The sequence below is a fragment of the Triturus cristatus genome, chromosome 1_1 (assembly GCF_964204655.1).
Source record: "Triturus cristatus chromosome 1_1, aTriCri1.1, whole genome shotgun sequence".
In the NCBI taxonomy this organism is placed as follows: domain Eukaryota; kingdom Metazoa; phylum Chordata; class Amphibia; order Caudata; family Salamandridae; genus Triturus; species Triturus cristatus.
Window position 1 is genome coordinate 750,139,837 of NC_140579.1, and position 21,828 is coordinate 750,161,664.

The following is a 21,828-nucleotide window of genomic DNA, read 5'->3' on the forward strand; positions in this document are numbered from 1 at the left end:
AGAACTCTCTAGGTCATTGCCCAACAAACATTCTACTGGGAGGTCTGCACTAACCACAACCCTTTTGAGGCCAGTTACCCCTCCCCATGAGAAGTTAACAACTGCCACACTATGTGAAGTAGTGGCATTGCTGGCATTGGTCACCAGGTAATTCTCACCTGGTATGCACTGTCCAGGGTCCACAAAGCCTGGTGTCACCATAGTGACACTGGCACATGTGTCCCTGTAGGCTTGAGCCACTTTTTCAATAATTAAAGGAGTCTGTCTGTACTTGCCCAGGTTACTGGGGCTCACAGTCAGGGACAAATCAATGTCCCCATCACAGATCAAGACTGCCTGTGTCAGGGTTCTGTCTAAGTCAGAATCTCCTTCAGTTCCCATAGTGATTCCCACTACACCCTTTGTCTGGGGACCAACACCGCTAACAGTAGTACTGGGAGCAGGTGCCTTAGGGGCAACAGTGTTGGGGGCTCCACCCTTTTTACAATCACTAGTCCAGTGAGTTGTATTCTTGCAATGATTGCACCAGGGTTTCTTTTGACCTTCTTTCTTCTTCCCTTTAGGCTGGGACCCACCCTCTTTAGCAGTAGTTTGGGGCCCTGTTGAAGACTTCTGGTCTTTAGATTTCTGATCTCCACCCTTTTGGTCTGTTTTCTTCTGATCACCCCCTTGGCCCTGGTTGTGGTTCTTTTGCTTAACCCTGGTTCTGACCCATTTGTCTGCCTTCTTTCCCAATTCTTGGGGAGAGGTCAGATCAGAGTCAACCAAGTGTTGATGCAGTTGCTGGTTTTGACAGTTATTTAAAATCTGTTCTCTCATCATCAAATTGTACAATCCTGTATAATCAGATACCTTACTTCCCAGCAACCAACCCTCCAAAGCCTTAGTGGCACATTCAATGTATTCAGACCAGTCCTGAGTCTGTGTCTTCTGGGTGTCTCTGAACATTAACCTGTACTGTTCAGTGGTTAAGCCTAACCCATCAACTAGGACACTCTTCAGGGCTCTGTAATTTCTGACATCCTCCTCCCTAACAGTGAGGAGTCTGTCTCTGCCTCTTCCTTCAAAGGAGAGCCAGAGGATTGCTGCCCACTGGTCTTCATGAACCTGCTGCACTTTGCAGGCTCTCTCAAGAGCAGTCATCCATGTGTGGATGTCATCCCCACTTTTGTAGGGGGGCACAACCTTAGACAGGTTCCTATTATCAAAGACCCTATCTTTGTCCTTAGGGACAATGCTGCCACCAGTGGGTATAGACCCACTCTCTCTAGGTTGCCTAGCTTTGTTCAGTTTCTCTTCCATCAGGGCTACCTCTAGCTCCTGCTTCCTGATCCTCAGCTGGGCTCCCTGCATTCTGACCTCATGTTCCCTCCTCTGAGGGGTGGTCATCCTTCTCCTGGAGTGACCTTGAGAGCCTCTAGAGGCATGAGAAGCATTAGATTCACCTGAGTGATTCCTTTGCCTCCCAGACCCCTGGTTAAGTCCACTGGGGAGATCCAATGGGATGATCCCATTGTCAGTCCCCAATAGCCTTAGTTTAGCTGGGCCAAGTATAACACTTGGCACTGAGCTAGTTCTCCCTTCATCCTCACTACTTTCTGTATCCTCACCACTTTCCTCCTCTGTAGTATGATTCTCATCTAAGGGATGGCTATTGGAAAGGGGTACTTCAGTAGCATCTTCAGAAGGGGGGCCTCCTGTTCCTGTCCCTAAGGGGCCTAACTGGGAGGCTTTCCTGAGAGCTTTCTGATCTTCATCAGCCTGTAAAAGCTCTCTGAGTTCAGCAGAAGTAGGATTCTTGGGCTGTTTAAGGCCCCTGATATTTGCCAACTGCCTGAGCTCATTTTGATTAAGGGTAGCAAAGATGGATGGTGCCCTCTGGGGGTCACTCTCAACAGAGATGGGTACAGTGGACCCCTCTGCCCCAGCCATTGCTCTTAAGTGTGGGTGGATGTGTTGCAATCTACATACACTTGGGTTTACCTCCTAAACCTATCTAGTAGTTGTAGTCAGGGTGTGCTACTCCCTTTGCTCTACAACACTAAGTTCAGTAGAACTTAAGTATATCTAATCTTGTTTTATATGTACCTATAGGTACCTATGTGATCTTTCAATTGGTAACCAAGAGATTACAATGGTAAAACACAGCAAGCTCAAATCCAACCGCTGCTCACCAATGTGAGAAGTTGGCCTGGTATATGATGCTCACTAGTTAAAGTGATCACCTTGTACCATGCCAAGCAACCCTTATGGTGTGGTTGTAAGTCAACCTTTTCGGACTAGCTGCCCTAGTGGTAGCGTAGGCTAAGCAGTCTTTGAGGCTAAACTCGTGAAGCGTGTTAAGCCAGCTGTTTTACCAAATGTAACCCCCTTTTATACCAATGAAAGGACACCACACAGATATATATTCAAAATATATATGTATTTATTTCTCAAAGTGACCCCTAGTCTCTTTATGAGCACAGGAGCACAAATCGTCAAACAAGATTACAGTAGAATACACAGAAGTTGCACTTTATATGGATAGGCCCTGGTGGCCGCTCAAACCATATACCAAAATAGTGGTATAAGTACCACGAACATAAAAGGGAAAAGGCCTAGGGCCTCTAGAATCGCTGGGCCTACAAGGAGCTAACTTCAGTTAGTGACCAGGAGGTCCACGGGGTGCGTGTGCAGAGCAAATAGTCACACGCGTGCTCCCATAGGTTTTCAATGGGTGCGTAAAAAGTACAAAGTTACTGCAAAAAGGATCTTCCGGTGTGACTATGACCTTAAGATTGGAAACACAGACACTATAGATGTTACTCTACTCTTGGGCACCGGAGTGCCAGCTTTACCTCACCCACAGGAAGCGGGTGCATAGGTGTCGAAGTGCGTTGGGTTTCTTCTATCGGGTCAATGGAGCCTGTGGACAAAGATGCTGCAGGCGGTCGGTCCGGAAGGGATGCGGTGGATCCAAGAGTGGATCAGAGTTGTAGAATACCTGTAAGCAGAGGGGACAGTGTTCACAGTCACTAGCCAGTGACCAGCGTGGCACCAGGTGGGTACCAGGCGATGTCGGGTGCAAACAGGAAGAAAGGTGTGGCTTGTCTCTGCAGCCACGTGGTCCCTGGAGGTCGACGACATCCAGGAGTCGGTTCACGAGCTGTCCCACGCAGGCTCTCGCTGTCGGCGGTGTCAGTGACTTGATCGAAGCAAACAAGCCTTGGCAAAAGCAATTGTTGTGGAGAAAAAGATAAGCTGATGGTTCTGACCAGCAAGGTCAGAGGGACTGCTCCTTTGGAGGGGAGCAAGGGCCAGTCTGGAGCAATCAGACCAGCAGTGTGTTTCTTGAAGTTCGTCGCCAAGATGGCCACTAGCCAGCGGGCCAGCAACCGGTTAGGCGCGTCGAGTGGCAAAATGCAGAAGGGCCCCACGCAGATCGTGGAGATGCTGGAGGGCTCACCTTTGGTGCAGATGCTGCTCGTGGGTTGGGCTTCTCAGATCCCAAAGCACAACTTGGAGGGAGCCTCGGTTGTTGCACTTGCAGCTTGTCGTGGTCGTTTCAAGATGGCTGGCTCCACGTGTCTCGTTGCCTCCACGGATCTCCTCTTTTCAGGGACTGTTGATCGGGCGGTGAGAGGTCTGGAGGTCCAGGTCTTGTCAGTCTCTGGGCTCGGGCTCCGGCGGGAGGCGGCGGCAAAGCAGACGTTGATTCGCTGGATGGTGCTTGCGTTAGCAAGGTGGTCACTCCCTGACCACAGGGGAGATTTCCTTCAGTCTTCTGTGCAGCAGAATGTCGAAGTTCCCGTCTTCTTCTTAGTTTCAAGTTGATTCCAGGATGTCTGAAGTCTTAGGACACAGCTCCTACCTTTAAGCGGATTCTAGGGGCCGGACTACCTGCTAGGTCCCTCCCTAAGGGTGGGACCAGGAACGGGGGTGGTTACACCCCCAATCCTTTGTCCAGCTCGCCCCAGGCCCGGGACTGGTGTGCCCCAGGACCGGATTGAACTGCCAAGCTGGAAGGACTCCCAGCAGCAGGAGGGCAGACTTGTGACTGTGGTGGCAGCATCCATTTTGTGGAGCTGAGGCTATGTCTGATTTTACCCGGGTTTCAGGTACTGTACATGTCGTGTCCCTCTAGAAGGGTGGAATGCTAACCCCGTCGCCAGAATTGGCGAGGGGTTAGTATTCCAATTCGTATGACACCTTACTCGACATGTTTTGATAAAGCCAAACCAAAGATAGCATTTAACCGCCAGGTTCATAATGCACTTAAGAGTATATGGTATGACGATATCTGGAAACAGTAGAAGGAAGTTGTTCCGACCACTGCAGACAGGCTCAGCTCATGCCAGAGCACCATCTCACATGGAACCAAGCACTCTGCCTTCAGGATTGTTAAGGCCTGCCATCGGAGTGACTTATAGGTTAACATGTGTCCCATTTAAGGTTAGGTATAGGTATACTACACCTAAGTAAGAGGTGGTTACTCCAACTTACCCCAGCTGAGTGATCAGCCAGTTGTGTCAAATTTGTTAGGCCAGGCCAGGGGTGGCACAATACATGCTTCAGCCCCTGGCAGGCCTTAGATACACCAATGCCCTGGGTACCTAGTGTACACTGGTACAGGGGCTCACAGGGTGATCCACTTCCAATTGGTTATGCACCTAATGTGCATAGTGTAAATTTAGTAGAGAGAACAGCAGGCTGGGGGTCTGATTGGCAGGCCCACAGCCTCAATATGTCAAAAACCAGTGAAGCAAAAAGCACAAATTTGGGGTGACCATAGGATAGCAGACCCTACTCTCCTACAGTCGGCCTATTGCCCGCGACAGGAAACGGCGCAAAATGCAACGTGGTCACACCTCAATTACGCAGTGAGAAATGACCCTTTTTTGGCAAAATGACTAGCTGTAGTTTTTGGACCCTAGCTCTGCGGGCACCTTGGGAAACCTAGCAAACCTATACATTTTTGAAAACTAGACACCCATGGGAATCCAGGATGGGGTGACTTGACTGCCTCCCACCAGGGTCTGTTACCCAGAATCCCTTGCAAACCTAAAGAATTGTCTAAAAGAACACATTTTCCCCACATTTCTGTCGTGGAAAGTTCCGGAATCTGCGTGGATCCACAAATTTCCACCCACCACTCGTTCCCCAAAGTCTTACGAGAAAAACGGTAACTCACTTGTGTGGGTCGGCCTAGTGCCCGCGACAGGAAACGGCGTAAAACGCATCGTGGTCACACCTCAATTTTGCAGTGAAAAATGACCCTTTTTTGGCAAAACGACTAGCTGTTGTTTTTGAACCCTAGCTCTGCGGGCACCTTGGGAAACCTAGCAAACCTATACATTTTTGAAAACTAAACACCCAGGGGAATCCAGGATGGAGTGACTTGACTGCCTCCCACCAGGGTCTGTTACCCAGAATCCCTTGCAAACCTAAAAAATTGTCCAAAAAAACACATTTTCCCCACATTTCTGTGGTGGAAAGTTCCGGAATCTGCGTGGATCCACAAATTTCCACCCACCCCGCGTTCCCCAAAGTCTTACGAGAAAAACGGTACCTCACTTGTGTGGGTCGGCCTAGTGCCCGCGACAGGAAACGGCGTAAAACGCATCGTGGTCACACCTCAATTTCGCAGTGAAAAATGACCCTTTTTTGGCAAAACGACTAGCTGTAGTTTTTGAACCCTAGCTCTGCGGGCACCTTGGGAAACCTAGCAAACCTATACATTTTTGAAAACTAGACACCCAGGGGAATCCAGGATGGGGTGACTTACCCAGAATCCCTTGCAAACCTAAAACATTGTCAAAAAAACCACATTTTCCTCATATTTCTGTAGTGTAAAGTTCCGGAATCTGCGTGGATCCACAAATTTCCATGCACCCCGCGTTCCCCAAAGTCTTACGAGAAAAACGGTACCTCACTTGTGTGGGTCGGCCTATTGCCCGCGACAGGAAACGGCGCAAAACGCAACGTGGTCACACCTCAATTTCGCAGTGAAAAATGACCCTTTTTTGGCAAAATGACTAGCTGTAGTTTTTGGACCCTAGCTCTGCAGGCACCTTGGGAAACCTAGCAAACCTATACATTTTTGAAAACTAGACAGCCAGGGGAATCCAGGATGGGGTGACTTGACTGCCTCCCACCAGGGTCTGTTACCCAGAATCCCTTGCAAACCTAAAGAATTGTCTAAAAAAACACATTTTCCCCACATTTCTGTAGTGGAAAGTTCCGGAATCTGCGTGGATCCACAAATTTCCACACACCCCGCGTTCCCCAAAGTCTTACAAGAAAAACGGTACCTCACTTGTGTGGGTAGGCCTAGTGCCTGCGACAGGAAACGGCGCAAAACGCAACGTGGTCACATCTCAATTTCGCAGTGAAAAATGACCCTTTTTTGGCAAAACGACTAGCTGTAGTTTTTTAACCCTAGCTCTGCGGGCACCTTCGGAAACCTAGCAAACCTATACATTTTTGAAAACTAGACACCCAGGGGAATCCAGGATAGGGTGACTGGACTGCCTCCCACCAGGGTCTGTTACCCAGAATCCCTTGCAAACCTAAAAATTTGTCAAAAATAACACATTTTCCGCACATTTCTGTGCTGGAAAGTTCCGGAATCTGCGTGGATCCACAAATTTCCACCCACCCCGCGTTCCCCAACGTCTTACGAGAAAAACGGTACCTCACTTGTGTGGGTCGGCCTAGTGCCTGCGACAGGAAACGGCGCAAAACGCAATGTGGTCACATCTCAATTTTGCTGTGAAAAATGACCCTTTTTTGGCAAAATGACTAGCTGTAGTTTTTTAACCCTAGCTCTGCGGGCACCTTGGGAAACCTAGCAAACCTATACATTTTTGAAAACTAGACACCCAGGGGAATCCAGGATAGGGTGACTGGACTGCCTCCCACCAGGGTCTGTTACCCAGAATCCCTTGCAAACCTAATCAATTGTCAAAAAAACCACATTTTCCCCATATTTCTGTAGTGGAAAGTTCCGGAATCTGCGTGGATCCACAAATTTCCACCCACCCCGCGTTCCCCAAAGTCTTACGAGAAAAACGGTACCTCACTTGTGTGGGTCGGCCTAGTGCCCGCGACAGGAAACGGCGCAAAACGCAACGTGGTCACACCTCAATTTCGCAGTGAAAAATGACCCTTTTTTGGCAAAATGACTAGCTGTAGTTTTTGAACCCTAGCTCTGCGAGACCTTGGGAAACCTAGCAAACCTATACATTTTTGAAAACTAGACACGCAGGGGAATCCAGGATAGGGTGACTTGACTGCCTCCCACCAGGGTCTGTTACCCAGAATCCCTTGCAAACCTAAAGAATTGTCTAAAAAAACACATTTTCCCCACATTTCTGTCATGGAAAGTTCCGGAATCTGCGTGGATCCACAAATTTCCACGCACCCCTCGTTCCCCAAAGTCTTACGAGAAAAACGGTAACTCACTTGTGTGGGTCGGCCTAGTGCCCACGACAGGAAACGGCGTAAAACGCATCGTGGTCACACCTCAATTTCGCAGTGAAAAATGACCCTTTTTTGGCAAAACGACTAGCTGTCATTTTTGAACCCTAGCTCTGCGGGCACCTTGGGAAACGTAGCAAACCTATACATTTTTGAAAACTAGACACCCAGGGGAATCCAGGATGGAGTGACTTGACTGCCTCCCACCAGGGTCTGTTACCCAGAATCCCTTGCAAACCTAATAAATTGTCCAAAAAAACACATTTTCCCCACATTTCTGTGGTGGAAAGTTCCGGAATCTGCGTGGATCCACAAATTTCCACCCACCCCACGTTCCCCAAAGTCTTACGAGAAAAACGGTACCTCACTTGTGTGGGTCGGCCTAGTGCCCGCAACAGGAAACAGCATAAAACGCATCGTGGTCACACCTCAATTTCGCAGTGAAAAATGACCCTTTTTTGGCAAAACGACTAGCTGTCGTTTTTGAACCCTAGCTCTGCGGGCACCTTGGGAAACCTAGCAAACCTATACATTTTTGAAAACTAGACACCCATTGGAATCCAGGATTGGGTGACTTTACTGGCACAACCAGGGTCTGTTACCCAGAATCCCTTGCAAACCTAAAAAATTGTCCAAAAAAACACATTTTCCCCACATTTCTGTGGTGGAAAGTTCCGGAATCTGCGTGGATCCACAAATTTCCACCCACCCCGCGTTCCCCAAAGTCTTATGAGAAAAACGGTACCTCACTTGTGTGGGTCGGCCTAGTGCCCATGACAGGAAACGACGCAAAACGCACAGTGGTCACATCTCAATTTCGCAGTGAAAAATTACCCTTTTTTGGCAAAATGACTAGCTGTAGTTTTTTAACCCTAGCTCTGCGGGCACCTTGGGAAACCTAGCAAACCTATACATTTTTGAAAACTAGACAGCCAGGGGAATCCAGGATGGGATGACTTGACTGCCTCCCACCAGGGTCTGTTACCCAGAATCCCTTGCAAACCTAAAAAATTGTCAAAAAAGAACACATTTTCCCCACATTTCTGTAGTGGAAAGTTCCGGAATCTGCGTGGATCCACAAATTTCCACACGCCCCGCGTTCCCCAAAGTCTTACAAGAAAAACGGTACCTCACTTGTGTGGGTCGGCCTAGTGCCTGCGACAGGAAACGGCGCAAAACGCAACGTGGTCACATCTCAATTTCGCAGTGAAAAATGACCCTTTTTTGGCAAAACGACTAGCTGTTGTTTTTGAACCCTAGCTCTGCGGGCACCTTGGGAAACCTAGCAAACCTATACATTTTTGAAAACTAGACACCCAGGGGAATCCAGGATGGAGTTACTTGACTGCCTCCCACCAGGGTCTGTTACCCAGAATCCCTTGCAAACCTAAAAAATTGTCCAAAAAAACAAATTCTCCCCACATTTCTGTGGTGGAAAGTTCCGGAATCTGCGTGGCTCCACAAATTTCCACCCACCCCGTGTTCCCCAAAGTCTTATGAGAAAAACCGTACCTCACTTGTGTGGGTCGGCCTAGTGCCCGCGACAGGAAACGGCGTAAAACGCATCGTGGTCACACCTCAATTTCGCAGTGAAAAATTACCCTTTTTTGGCAAAACGACTAGCTGTAGTTTTTGAACCCTAGCTCTGCGGGCACCTTGGGAAACCTAGCAAACCTATACATTTTTGAAAACTAGACACCCAGGGGAATCCAGGATGGGGTGACTTGACTGGCACAACCAGGGTCTGTTACCCAGAATCCCTTGCAAACCTAAAAAATTGTCAAAAAAGAACACATTTCTGTAGTGGAAAGTTCTGGAATCTGCGTGGATCCACAAATTTCCACACACCCCGCATTCCCCAAAGTCTTACGAGAAAAACGGTACCTCACTTGTGTGGGTCGGCCTAGTGCCTGCGACAGGAAACGGCGCAAAACGCAATGTGGTCACATCTCAATTTCGCAGTGAAAAATGACCCTTTTTTGGTTTAACGACTAGCTGTAGTTTTTGAACCCTTGCTCTGCGAGCACCTTGGGAAACCTAGCAAACCTATAAATTTTTGAAAACTAGACACCCAGGGGAATCCATGATGGGGTGACTTGACTGCCTCCCACCAGGGTCTGTTACCCAGAATCCATGGCAAACCTAATAAATTGTCCAAAAAAACACATTTTCCCCAAATTTCTGTGGTGGAAAGTTCCGGAATCTGCGTGGATCCACAAATTTCCACCCACCCCGCGTTCCCCAAAGTCTCACGAGAAAAACGGTACCTCACTTGTGTGGGTCGGCCTACTGCCTGCGACAGGAAACGGCGTAAAACGCATCGTGGTCACACCTCAATTTCGCAGTGAAAAATGACCCTTTTTTGGCAAAACGACTAGCTGTAGTTTTTGAACCCTAGCTCTGCGGGCACCTTGGTAAACCTAGCAAACCTATACATTTTTGAAAACTAGACACCCAGGGGAATCCAGGATGGGGTGAATGGACTGCCTCCCACCAGGGTCTGTTACCCAGAATCCCTTGCAAACCTAAAGAATTGTCTAGAAAAACACATTTTCCCCACATTTCTGTAGTGGAAAGTTCCGGAATCTGCGTGGATCCACAAATTTCCACCCACCCCGCGTTCCCCAAAGTCTTACAAGAAAAACGGTACCTCACTTGTGTGGGTCGGCCTAGTGCCCGCGACAGGAAACGGCGCAAAACGCAACGTGGTCACACCTCAATTTCGCAGTGAAAAATGACGCTTTTTTGGCAAAATGACTAGCTGTAGTTTTTGAACCCTAGCTCTGCGGGCACCTTGGGAAACCTAGCAAACCTATACATTTTTGAAAACTAGACACCCAGGGGAATCCAGGATGGGGTGACTTGACTGCCTCCCACCAGGGTCTGTTACCCAGAATCCCTTGCAAACCTAAAAAATTGTCAAAAAAAACACATTTTCCCCACATTTCTGTAGTGGAATGTTCCGGAATCTGCGTGGATCCACAAATTACCACTCACCCCGCGTTCCCCTAAGTCTTACGAGAAAAACGGTACCTCACTTGTGTGGGTCGGCCTAGTGCCCGCGACAGGAAACGGCGCAAAACGCAACGTGGTCACACCTCAATTTCGCAGTGAAAAATGACCCTTTTTGGCAAAATGACTAGCTGTAGTTTTTGAACCCTAGCTCTGCGGGCACCTTGGGAAACCTAGCAAACCTATACATTTTTGAAAACTAGACACCCAGGGGAATCCAGGATGGGGTGACTTGACTGGCACAACCAGGGTCTGTTACCCAGAATCCCTTGCAAACCTAAAAAATTGTCAAAAAAGAACACATTTCTGTAGTGGAAAGTTCTGGAATCTGCGTGGATCCACAAATTTCCACACACCCCGCATTCCCCAAAGTCTTACGAGAAAAACGGTACCTCACTTGTGTGGGTCGGCCTAGTGCCTGCGACAGGAAACGGCGCAAAACGCAATGTGGTCACATCTCAATTTCGCAGTGAAAAATGACCCTTTTTTGGTTTAACGACTAGCTGTAGTTTTTGAACCCTTGCTCTGCGAGCACCTTGGGAAACCTAGCAAACCTATAAATTTTTGAAAACTAGACACCCAGGGGAATCCATGATGGGGTGACTTGACTGCCTCCCACCAGGGTCTGTTACCCAGAATCCCTTGCAAACCTAAAAAATTGTCCAAAAAAACACATTTTCCCCACATTTCTGCGGTGGAAAGTTCCGGAATCTGCGTGGATCCACAAATTTCCACCCACCCCGCGTTCCCCAAAGTCTTACGAGAAAAACAGTACCTCATTTGTGTGGGTCGGCCTAGTGCCCACGACAGGAAACGGCACAAAACGCAACGTGGTCACATCTCAATTTCGCAGTGAAAAATGACCCTTTTTTGGCAAAATGTCTAGCTGTAGTTTTTGAACCCTAGCTCTGCGGGCACCTTGGGAAACCTAGCAAACCTATACATTTTTGAAAACTAGACAGCCAGGGGAAACCAGGATGGGGTGACTTGACTGCCTCCCACCAGGGTCTGTTACCCAGAATCCATGGCAAACCTAATAAATTGTCCAAAAAAACACATTTTCCCCAAATTTCTGTGGTGGAAAGTTCCGGAATCTGCGTGGATCCACAAATTTCCACCCACCCCGCGTTCCCCAAAGTCTCACGAGAAAAACGGTACCTCACTTGTGTGGGTCGGCCTAGTGCCTGCGACAGGAAACGGCGTAAAACGCATCGTGGTCACACCTCAATTTCGCAGTGAAAAATGACCCTTTTTTGGCAAAACGACTAGCTGTAGTTTTTGAACCCTAGCTCTGCGGGCACCTTGGGAAACCTAGCAAACCTATAAATTTTTGAAAACTAGACACCCAGGGGAATCCAGGATGGGGTGAATGGACTGCCTCCCACCAGGGTCTGTTACCCAGAATCCCTTGCAAACCTAAAGAATTGTCTAGAAAAACTCATTTTCCCCACATTTCTATAGTGGAAAGTTCCGGAATCTGCGTGGATCCACAAATTTCCACCCACCCCGCGTTCCCCAAAGTCTTACAAGAAAAACGGTACCTCACTTGTGTGGGTCGGCCTAGTGCCCGCGACAGGAAACGGCGCAAAACGCAACGTGGTCACACCTCAATTTCGCAGTGAAAAATGACCCTTTTTTGGCAAAATGACTAGCTGTAGTTTTTGAACCCTAGCTCTGCGGGCACCTTGGGAAACCTAGCAAACCTATACATTTTTGAAAACTAGACACCCAGGGGAATCCAGGATGGGGTGACTTGACTGCCTCCCACCAGGGTCTGTTACCCAGAATCCCTTGCAAACCCCAAAAATTATCAAAAAAAACACATTTTCCCAACATTCCTGTGGTGGAAAGTTCCGGAATCTGCGTGGATCCACAAATTACCACTCACCCCGCGTTCCCCTAAGTCTTACGAGAAAAACGGTACCTCACTTGTGTGGGTCGGCCTAGTGCCCGCGACAGGAAACGGCGCAAAACGCAACGTGGTCACATCTCAATTTCGCAGTGAAAAATGACCCTTTTTGGCAAAATGACTAGCTGTAGTTTTTGAACCCTAGCTCTGCGGGCACCTTGGGAAACCTAGCAAACCTATACATTTTTGAAAACTAGACACCCAGGGGAATCCAGGATGGGGTGACTTGATTGCCTCCCACCAGGGTCTGTTACCCAGAATCCCTTGCAAACCTAAAAAAATATTCAAAAAAACAAATTTTCCCCACATTTCTGTGGTGGAAAGTTCCGGAATCTGCGTGGATCCACAAGTTTCCACCCACCCCGTGTTCCCCAAAGTCTTATGAGAAAAACGGTACCTCACTTGTGTGGGTCAGACTAGTGCCCGCGACAGGAAACGGCGCAAAACGCAACGTGGTCACACCTCAATTTCGCAGTGAAAAATGACCCTTTTTTGGCAAAACGACTAGCTGTAGTTTTTGAACCCTAGCTCTGCGGGCACCTTGGGAAACCTAGCAAACCTATACATTTTTGAAAACTAGACACCCAGGGGAATTCAGGATGGGGTGACTTGACTGGCACAACCAGGGTCTGTTACCCAAAATCCCTTGCAAACCTAAAAAATTGTCAAAAAAGAACACATTTCTGTAGTGGAAAGTTCTGGAATCTGCGTGGATCCACAAATTTCCACACACCCCGCATTCCCCAAAGTCTTACGAGAAAAACGGTACCTCACTTGTGTGGGTCGGCCTAGTGCCTGCGACAGCAAACGGCGCAAAACGCAACGTGGTCACATCTCAATTTCGCAGTGGAAAATGACCCTTTTTTGGTAAAACGACTAGCTGTAGTTTTTGAACCCTAGCTCTGCGAGCACCTTGGGAAACCTAGCAAACCTATACATTTTTTGAAAACTAGACACCCAGGGGAATCCATGATGGGGTGACTTGACTGCCTCCCACCAGGGTCTGTTACCCAGAATCCCTTGCAAACCTAAAAAATTGTCCAAAAAAACACATTTTCCCCACATTTCTGCGGTGGAAAGTTCCGGAAACTGCGTGGATCCACAAATTTCCACCCACCCCGCGTTTCCCAAAGTCTTACGAGAAAAACGGTACCTCATTTGTGTGGGTCGGCCTAGTGCCCACGACAGGAAACGGCACAAAACGCAACGTGGGCACATCTCAATTTCGCAGTGAAAAATGACCCTTTTTTGGCAAAATGTCTAGCTGTAGTTTTTGAACCCTAGCTCTGCGGGCACCTTGGGAAACCTAGCAAACCTATACATTTTTGAAAACTAGACAGCCAGGGGAATCCAGGATGGGGTGACTTGACTGCCTCCCACCAGGGTCTGTTACCCAGAATCCCTTGCAAACCTAAAAAATTGTCAAAAAAAACACATTTTGCCCATATTTCTGTAGTGGAATGTTCCGGAATCTGCGTGGATCCACAAATTTCCACCCACCCCGCGTTCCCCAAAGTCTTACAAGAAAAACGGTTCCTCACTTGTGTGGGTCGGCCTAGTGCCCGCGACAGGAAACGGCGCAAAACGCAACGTGGTCACACCTCAATTTCGCAGTGAAAAATGACCCTTTTTTGGCAAAATGACTAGCTGTAGTTTTTGAACCCTAGCTCTGCGGGCACCTTGGGAAACCAAGCAAACCTATACATTTTTGAAAACTAGACACCCAGAGGAATCCAGGATGGGGTGACTTGACTGCCTCCCACCAGGGTCTGTTACCCAGAATCCCTTGCAAACCCCCAAAATTATAAAAAAAACCACATTTTTCCAACATTCCTGTGGTGGAAAGTTCCGGAATCTGCGTGGATCCACAAATTTCCACCCATCCCACGTTCCTCAAAGTCTTACAAGAAAAACGGTACCTCACTTGTGTGGGTCGGCCTAGTGCCCGCGACAGGAAACGGCGCAAAACGCAACGTGGTCACACCTCAATTTCGCAGTGAAAAATGACCCTTTTTTGGCAAAACGACTAGCTCTAGTGTTTGAACACTAGCTCTGCGGGCACCTTGGGAAACCTAGCAAACCTATACATTTTTGAAAACTAGACACCAAGGGGAATCCAGGATGGGGTGACTTGACTGCCTCCCACCAGGGTCTGTTACCCGGAATCCCTTGCAAACCTAACAAATTGTCAAAAAAAACACATTTTCCCCTCATTTCTGTAGTGGAATGTACCGGAATCTGCGTGGATCCACAAATTACCACTCACCTCGCGTTCCCCTAAGTCTTACGAGAAAAACGGTACCTCACTTGTGAGGGTCGGCCTAGTGCCCGCGACAGGAAACGGCGCAAAACGCAACGTGGTCACACCTCAATTTCGCAGTGAAAAATGACCCTTTTTTGGCAAAATGACTAGCTGTAGTTTTTGGACCCTAGCTCTGCGAGCACCTTGGGAAACCTAGCACACCTATACATTTTTGAAAACTAGACACCCAGGGGAATCCAGGATGGGGTGACTTGACTGCCTCCCACCAGGGTCTGTTACCCAGAATCCCTTGCAAACCTAAAGAATTGTCTAGAAAAACACATTTTCCCCACATTTCTGTCTTGGAAAGTTCCGGAATCTGCGTGGATCCACAAATTTCCACCCACCCCTTGTTCCCCAAAGTCTTACGAGAAAAACGGTAACTCACTTGTGTGGGTCGGCCTAGTGCCCGCGACAGGAAACGGCGCAAAACGCAACATGGTCACACCTCAATTTCGCAGTGAAAAATGACCCTTTTTTGGCAAAACGACTAGCTGTTGTTTTTGAACCCTAGCTCTGCGGGCACCTTGGGAAACCTAGCAAACCTATACATTTTTGAAAACAAGAGACCCAGGGGAATCCAGGATGGAGTTACTTGACTGCCTCCCACCAGGGTCTGTTACCCAGAATCCCTTGCAAACCTAAAAAATTGTCCAAACAAACAAATTTTCCCCACATTTCTGTGGTGGAAAGTTCCGGAATCTGCGTGGATCCACAAGTTTCCACACACCCCGTGTTCCCCAAAGTCTTATGAGAAAAACGGTACCTCACTTGTGTGGGTCGGACTAATGCCCGCGACAGGAAACGGCGTAAAACGCATCGTGGTCACACCTCAATTTCGCAGTGAAAAATGACCCTTTTTTGGCAAAACGACTAGCTGTAGTTTTTGAACCCTAGCTCTGCGGGCACCTTGGGAAACCTAGCAAACCTATACATTTTTGAAAACTAGACACCCAGGGGAATCCAGGATGGGGTGACTTGACTGGCACAACCAGGGTCTGTTACCCAGAATCCCTTGCAAACCTAAAAAATTGTCAAAAAAGAACACGTTTCTGTAGTGGAAAGTTCTGGAATCTGCGTGGATCCACAAATTTCCACACACCCCGCATTCCCCAAAGTCTTACGAGAAAAACGGTACCTCACTTGTGTGGGTCGGCCTAGTGCCTGCGACAGGAAACGGCGCAAAACGCAACGTGGTCACACCTCAATTTCGCAGTGAAAAATGACCCTTTTTTGGCAAAATGACTAGCTGTAGTTTTTGGACCCTAGCTCTGCGGGCACCTTGGGAAACCTAGCAAACCTATACATTTTTGAAAACTAGACACCCAGGGGAATCCACGATGGGGTGACTTGACTGCCTCCCACCAGGGTCTGTTACCCAGAATCCTTTGCAAACCTAAAAAATTGTCCAAAAAAACACATTTTCCCCACATTTCTGTGGTGGAAAGTTCCGGAATCTGCGTGGATCCACAAATTTCCACCCACCCCGAGTTTCCCAAAGTCTTACGAGAAAAACGGTACCTCACTTGTGTGGGTCGGCCTAGTGCCCGCGACAGGAAACGGCGCAAAACGCAACGTGGTCACACCTCAATTTCGCAGTGAAAAATGACCCTTTTTTGGCAAAACGACTAGCTCTAGTGTTTGAACACTAGCTCTGCGGGCACCTTGGGAAACCTAGCAAACCTATACATTTTTGAAAACTAGACACCAAGGGGAATCCAGGATGGGGTGACTTGACTGCCTCCCACCAGGGTCTGTTACCCAGAATCCCTTGCAAACCTAAAAAATTGTCAAAGAAAACACATTTTCCCCACATTTCTGTAGTGGAATGTACCGGAATCTGCGTGGATCCACAAATTACCACTCACCTCGCGTTCCCCTAAGTCTTACGAGAAAAACGGTACCTCACTTGTGAGGGTCGGCCTAGTGCCCGCGACAGGAAACGGCGCAAAACGCAACGTGGTCACACCTCAATTTCGCAGTGAAAAATGACCCTTTTTTGGCAAAATGACTAGCTGTAGTTTTTGGACCCTAGCTCTGCGGGCACCTTAGGAAACCTAGCACACCTATACATTTTTGAAAACTAGACACCCAGGGGAATCCAGGATGGGGTGACTTGACTGCCTCCCACCAGGGTCTGTTACCCAGAATCCCTTGCAAACCTAAAGAATTGTCTAGAAAAACACATTTTCCCCACATTTCTGTCTTGGAAAGTTCCGGAATCTGCGTGGATCCACAAATTTCCACCCACCCCTTGTTCCCCAAAGTCTTACGAGAAAAACGGTAACTCACTTGTGTGGGTCGGCCTAGTGCCCGTGACAGGAAACGGCGCAAAACGCAACATGGTCACACCTCAATTTCGCAGTGAAAAATGACCCTTTTTTGGCAAAACGACTAGCTGTTGTTTTTGAACCCTAGCTCTGCGGGCACCTTGGGAAACCTAGCAAACCTATACATTTTTGAAAACAAGAGACCCAGGGGAATCCAGGATGGAGTTACTTGACTGCCTCCCACCAGGGTCTGTTACCCAGAATCCCTTGCAAACCTAAAAAATTGTCCAAAAAAACAAATTTTCCCCACATTTCTGTGGTGGAAAGTTCCGGAATCTGCGTGGATCCACAAGTTTCCACCCACCCCGTGTTCCCCAAAGTCTTATGAGAAAAACGGTACCTCACTTGTGTGGGTCGGACTAGTGCCCGCGACAGGAAACGGCGTAAAACGCATCGTGGTCACACCTCAATTTCGCAGTGAAAAATGACCCTTTTTTGGCAAAACGACTAGCTGTAGTTTTTGAACCCTAGCTCTGCGGGCACCTTGGGAAACCTAGCAAACCTATACATTTTTGAAAACTAGACACCCAGGGGAATCCAGGATGGGGTGACTTGACTGGCACAACCAGGGTCTGTTACCCAGAATCCCTTGCAAACCTAAAAAATTGTCAAAAAAGAACACGTTTCTGTAGTGGAAAGTTCTGGAATCTGCGTGGATCCACAAATTTACACACACCCCGCATTCCCCAAAGTCTTACGAGAAAAACGGTACCTCACTTGTGTGGGTCGGCCTAGTGCCTGCGACAGGAAACGGCGCAAAACGCAACGTGGTCACACCTCAATTTCGCAGTGAAAAATGACCCTTTTTTGGCAAAACGACTAGCTCTAGTGTTTGAACACTAGCTCTGCGGGCACCTTGGGAAACCTAGCAAACCTATACATTTTTGAAAACTAGACACCAAGGGGAATCCAGGATGGGGTGACTTGACTGCCTCCCACCAGGGTCTGTTACCCGGAATCCCTTGCAAACCTAAAAAATTGTCAAAAAAAACACATTTTCCCCTCATTTCTGTAGTGGAATGTACCGGAATCTGCGTGGATCCACAAATTACCACTCACCTCGCGTTCCCCTAAGTCTTACGAGAAAAACGGTACCTCACTTGTGAGGGTCGGCCTAGTGCCCGCGACAGGAAACGGCGCAAAACGCAACGTGGTCACACCTCAATTTCGCAGTGAAAAATGACCCTTTTTTGGCAAAATGACTAGCTGTAGTTTTTGGACCCTAGCTCTGCGAGCACCTTGGGAAACCTAGCACACCTATACATTTTTGAAAACTAGACACCCAGGGGAATCCAGGATGGGGTGACTTGACTGCCTCCCACCAGGGTCTGTTACCCAGAATCCCTTGCAAACCTAAAGAATTGTCTAGAAAAACACATTTTCCCCACATTTCTGTCTTGGAAAGTTCCGGAATCTGCGTGGATCCACAAATTTCCACCCACCCCTTGTTCCCCAAAGTCTTACGAGAAAAACGGTAACTCACTTGTGTGGGTCGGCCTAGTGCCCGCGACAGGAAACGGCGCAAAACGCAACATGGTCACACCTCAATTTCGCAGTGAAAAATGACCCTTTTTTGGCAAAACGACTAGCTGTTGTTTTTGAACCCTAGCTCTGCGGGCACCTTGGGAAACCTAGCAAACCTATACATTTTTGAAAACAAGAGACCCAGGGGAATCCAGGATGGAGTTACTTGACTGCCTCCCACCAGGGTCTGTTACCCAGAATCCCTTGCAAACCTAAAAAATTGTCCAAACAAACAAATTTTCCCCACATTTCTGTGGTGGAAAGTTCCGGAATCTGCGTGGATCCACAAGTTTCCACACACCCCGTGTTCCCCAAAGTCTTATGAGAAAAACGGTACCTCACTTGTGTGGGTCGGACTAATGCCCGCGACAGGAAACGGCGTAAAACGCATCGTGGTCACACCTCAATTTCGCAGTGAAAAATGACCCTTTTTTGGCAAAACGACTAGCTGTAGTTTTTGAACCCTAGCTCTGCGGGCACCTTGGGAAACCTAGCAAACCTATACATTTTTGAAAACTAGACACCCAGGGGAATCCAGGATGGGGTGACTTGACTGGCACAACCAGGGTCTGTTACCCAGAATCCCTTGCAAACCTAAAAAATTGTCAAAAAAGAACACGTTTCTGTAGTGGAAAGTTCTGGAATCTGCGTGGATCCACAAATTTCCACACACCCCGCATTCCCCAAAGTCTTACGAGAAAAACGGTACCTCACTTGTGTGGGTCGGCCTAGTGCCTGCGACAGGAAACGGCGCAAAACGCAACGTGGTCACACCTCAATTTCGCAGTGAAAAATGACCCTTTTTTGGCAAAATGACTAGCTGTAGTTTTTGGACCCTAGCTCTGCGGGCACCTTGGGAAACCTAGCAAACCTATACATTTTTGAAAACTAGACACCCAGGGGAATCCACGATGGGGTGACTTGACTGCCTCCCACCAGGGTCTGTTACCCAGAATCCTTTGCAAACCTAAAAAATTGTCCAAAAAAACACATTTTCCCCACATTTCTGTGGTGGAAAGTTCCGGAATCTGCGTGGATCCACAAATTTCCACCCACCCCGAGTTTCCCAAAGTCTTACGAGAAAAACGGTACCTCACTTGTGTGGGTCAGCCTAGTGCCCGCGACAGGAAACGGCGCAAAACGCAACGTGGTCACACCTCAATTTCGCAGTGAAAAATGACCCTTTTTTGGCAAAACGACTAGCTCTAGTGTTTGAACACTAGCTCTGCGGGCACCTTGGGAAACCTAGCAAACCTATACATTTTTGAAAACTAGACACCAAGGGGAATCCAGGATGGGGTGACTTGACTGCCTCCCACCAGGGTCTGTTACCCAGAATCCCTTGCAAACCTAAAAAATTGTCAAAGAAAACACATTTTCCCCACATTTCTGTAGTGGAATGTACCGGAATCTGCGTGGATCCACAAATTACCACTCACCTCGCGTTCCCCTAAGTCTTACGAGAAAAACGGTACCTCACTTGTGAGGGTCGGCCTAGTGCCCGCGACAGGAAACGGCGCAAAACGCAACGTGGTCACACCTCAATTTCGCAGTGAAAAATGACCCTTTTTTGGCAAAATGACTAGCTGTAGTTTTTGGACCCTAGCTCTGCGGGCACCTTAGGAAACCTAGCACACCTATACATTTTTGAAAACTAGACACCCAGGGGAATCCAGGATGGGGTGACTTGACTGCCTCCCACCAGGGTCTGTTACCCAGAATCCCTTGCAAACCTAAAGAATTGTCTAGAAAAACACATTTTCCCCACATTTCTGTCTTGGAAAGTTCCGGAATCTGCGTGGATCCACAAATTTCCACCCACCCCTTGTTCCCCAAAGTCTTACGAGAAAAACGGTAACTCACTTGTGTGGGTCGGCCTAGTGCCCGTGACAGGAAACGGCGCAAAACGCAACATGGTCACACCTCAATTTCGCAGTGAAAAATGACCCTTTTTTGGCAAAACGACTAGCTGTTGTTTTTGAACCCTAGCTCTGCGGGCACCTTGGGAAACCTAGCAAACCTATACATTTTTGAAAACAAGAGACCCAGGGGAATCCAGGATGGAGTTACTTGACTGCCTCCCACCAGGGTCTGTTACCCAGAATCCCTTGCAAACCTAAAAAATTGTCCAAAAAAACAAATTTTCCCCACATTTCTGTGGTGGAAAGTTCCGGAATCTGCGTGGATCCACAAGTTTCCACCCACCCCGTGTTCCCCAAAGTCTTATGAGAAAAACGGTACCTCACTTGTGTGGGTCGGACTAGTGCCCGCGACAGGAAACGGCGTAAAACGCATCGTGGTCACACCTCAATTTCGCAGTGAAAAATGACCCTTTTTTGGCAAAACGACTAGCTGCAGTTTTTGAACCCTAGCTCTGCGGGCACCTTGGGAAACCTAGCAAACCTATACATTTTTGAAAACTAGACACCCAGGGGAATCCAGGATGGGGTGACTTGACTGGCACAACCAGGGTCTGTTACCCAGAATCCCTTGCAAACCTAAAAAATTGTCAAAAAAGAACACGTTTCTGTAGTGGAAAGTTCTGGAATCTGCGTGGATCCACAAATTTACACACACCCCGCATTCCCCAAAGTCTTACGAGAAAAACGGTACCTCACTTGTGTGGGTCGGCCTAGTGCCTGCGACAGGAAACGGCGCAAAACGCAACGTGGTCACACCTCAATTTCGCAGTGAAAAATGACCCTTTTTTGGCAAAATGACTAGCTGTAGTTTTTGGACCCTAGCTCTGCGGGCACCTTGGGAAACCTAGCAAACCTATACATTTTTGAAAACTAGACACCCAGGGGAATCCACGATGGGGTGACTTGACTGCCTCCCACCAGGGTCTGTTACCCAGAATCCTTTGCAAACCTAAAAAATTGTCCAAAAAAACACATTTTCCCCACATTTCTGTGGTGGAAAGTTCCGGAATCTGCGTGGATCCACAAATTTCCACCCACCCCGAGTTTCCCAAAGTCTTACGAGAAAAACGGTACCTCATTTGTGTGGGTCGGCCTAGTGCCCACGACAGGAAACGGCGCAAAACGCAACGTGGTCACATCTCAATTTCACAGTGAAAAATGACCCTTTTTTGGCAAAATGTCTAGCTGTAGTTTTTGAACCCTAGCTCTGCGGGCATCTTGGGAAATGTGAGAAGTTGGCCTGGTATATGATGTTCACTAGTTAAAGTGACCACCTTGTACCATGCCAAGCAACCCTTATGGTGTGGTTGTAAGTCAACCTTTTCGGACTAGCTGCCCTAGTGGTAGCGTAGGCTAAGCAGTCTTTGAGGC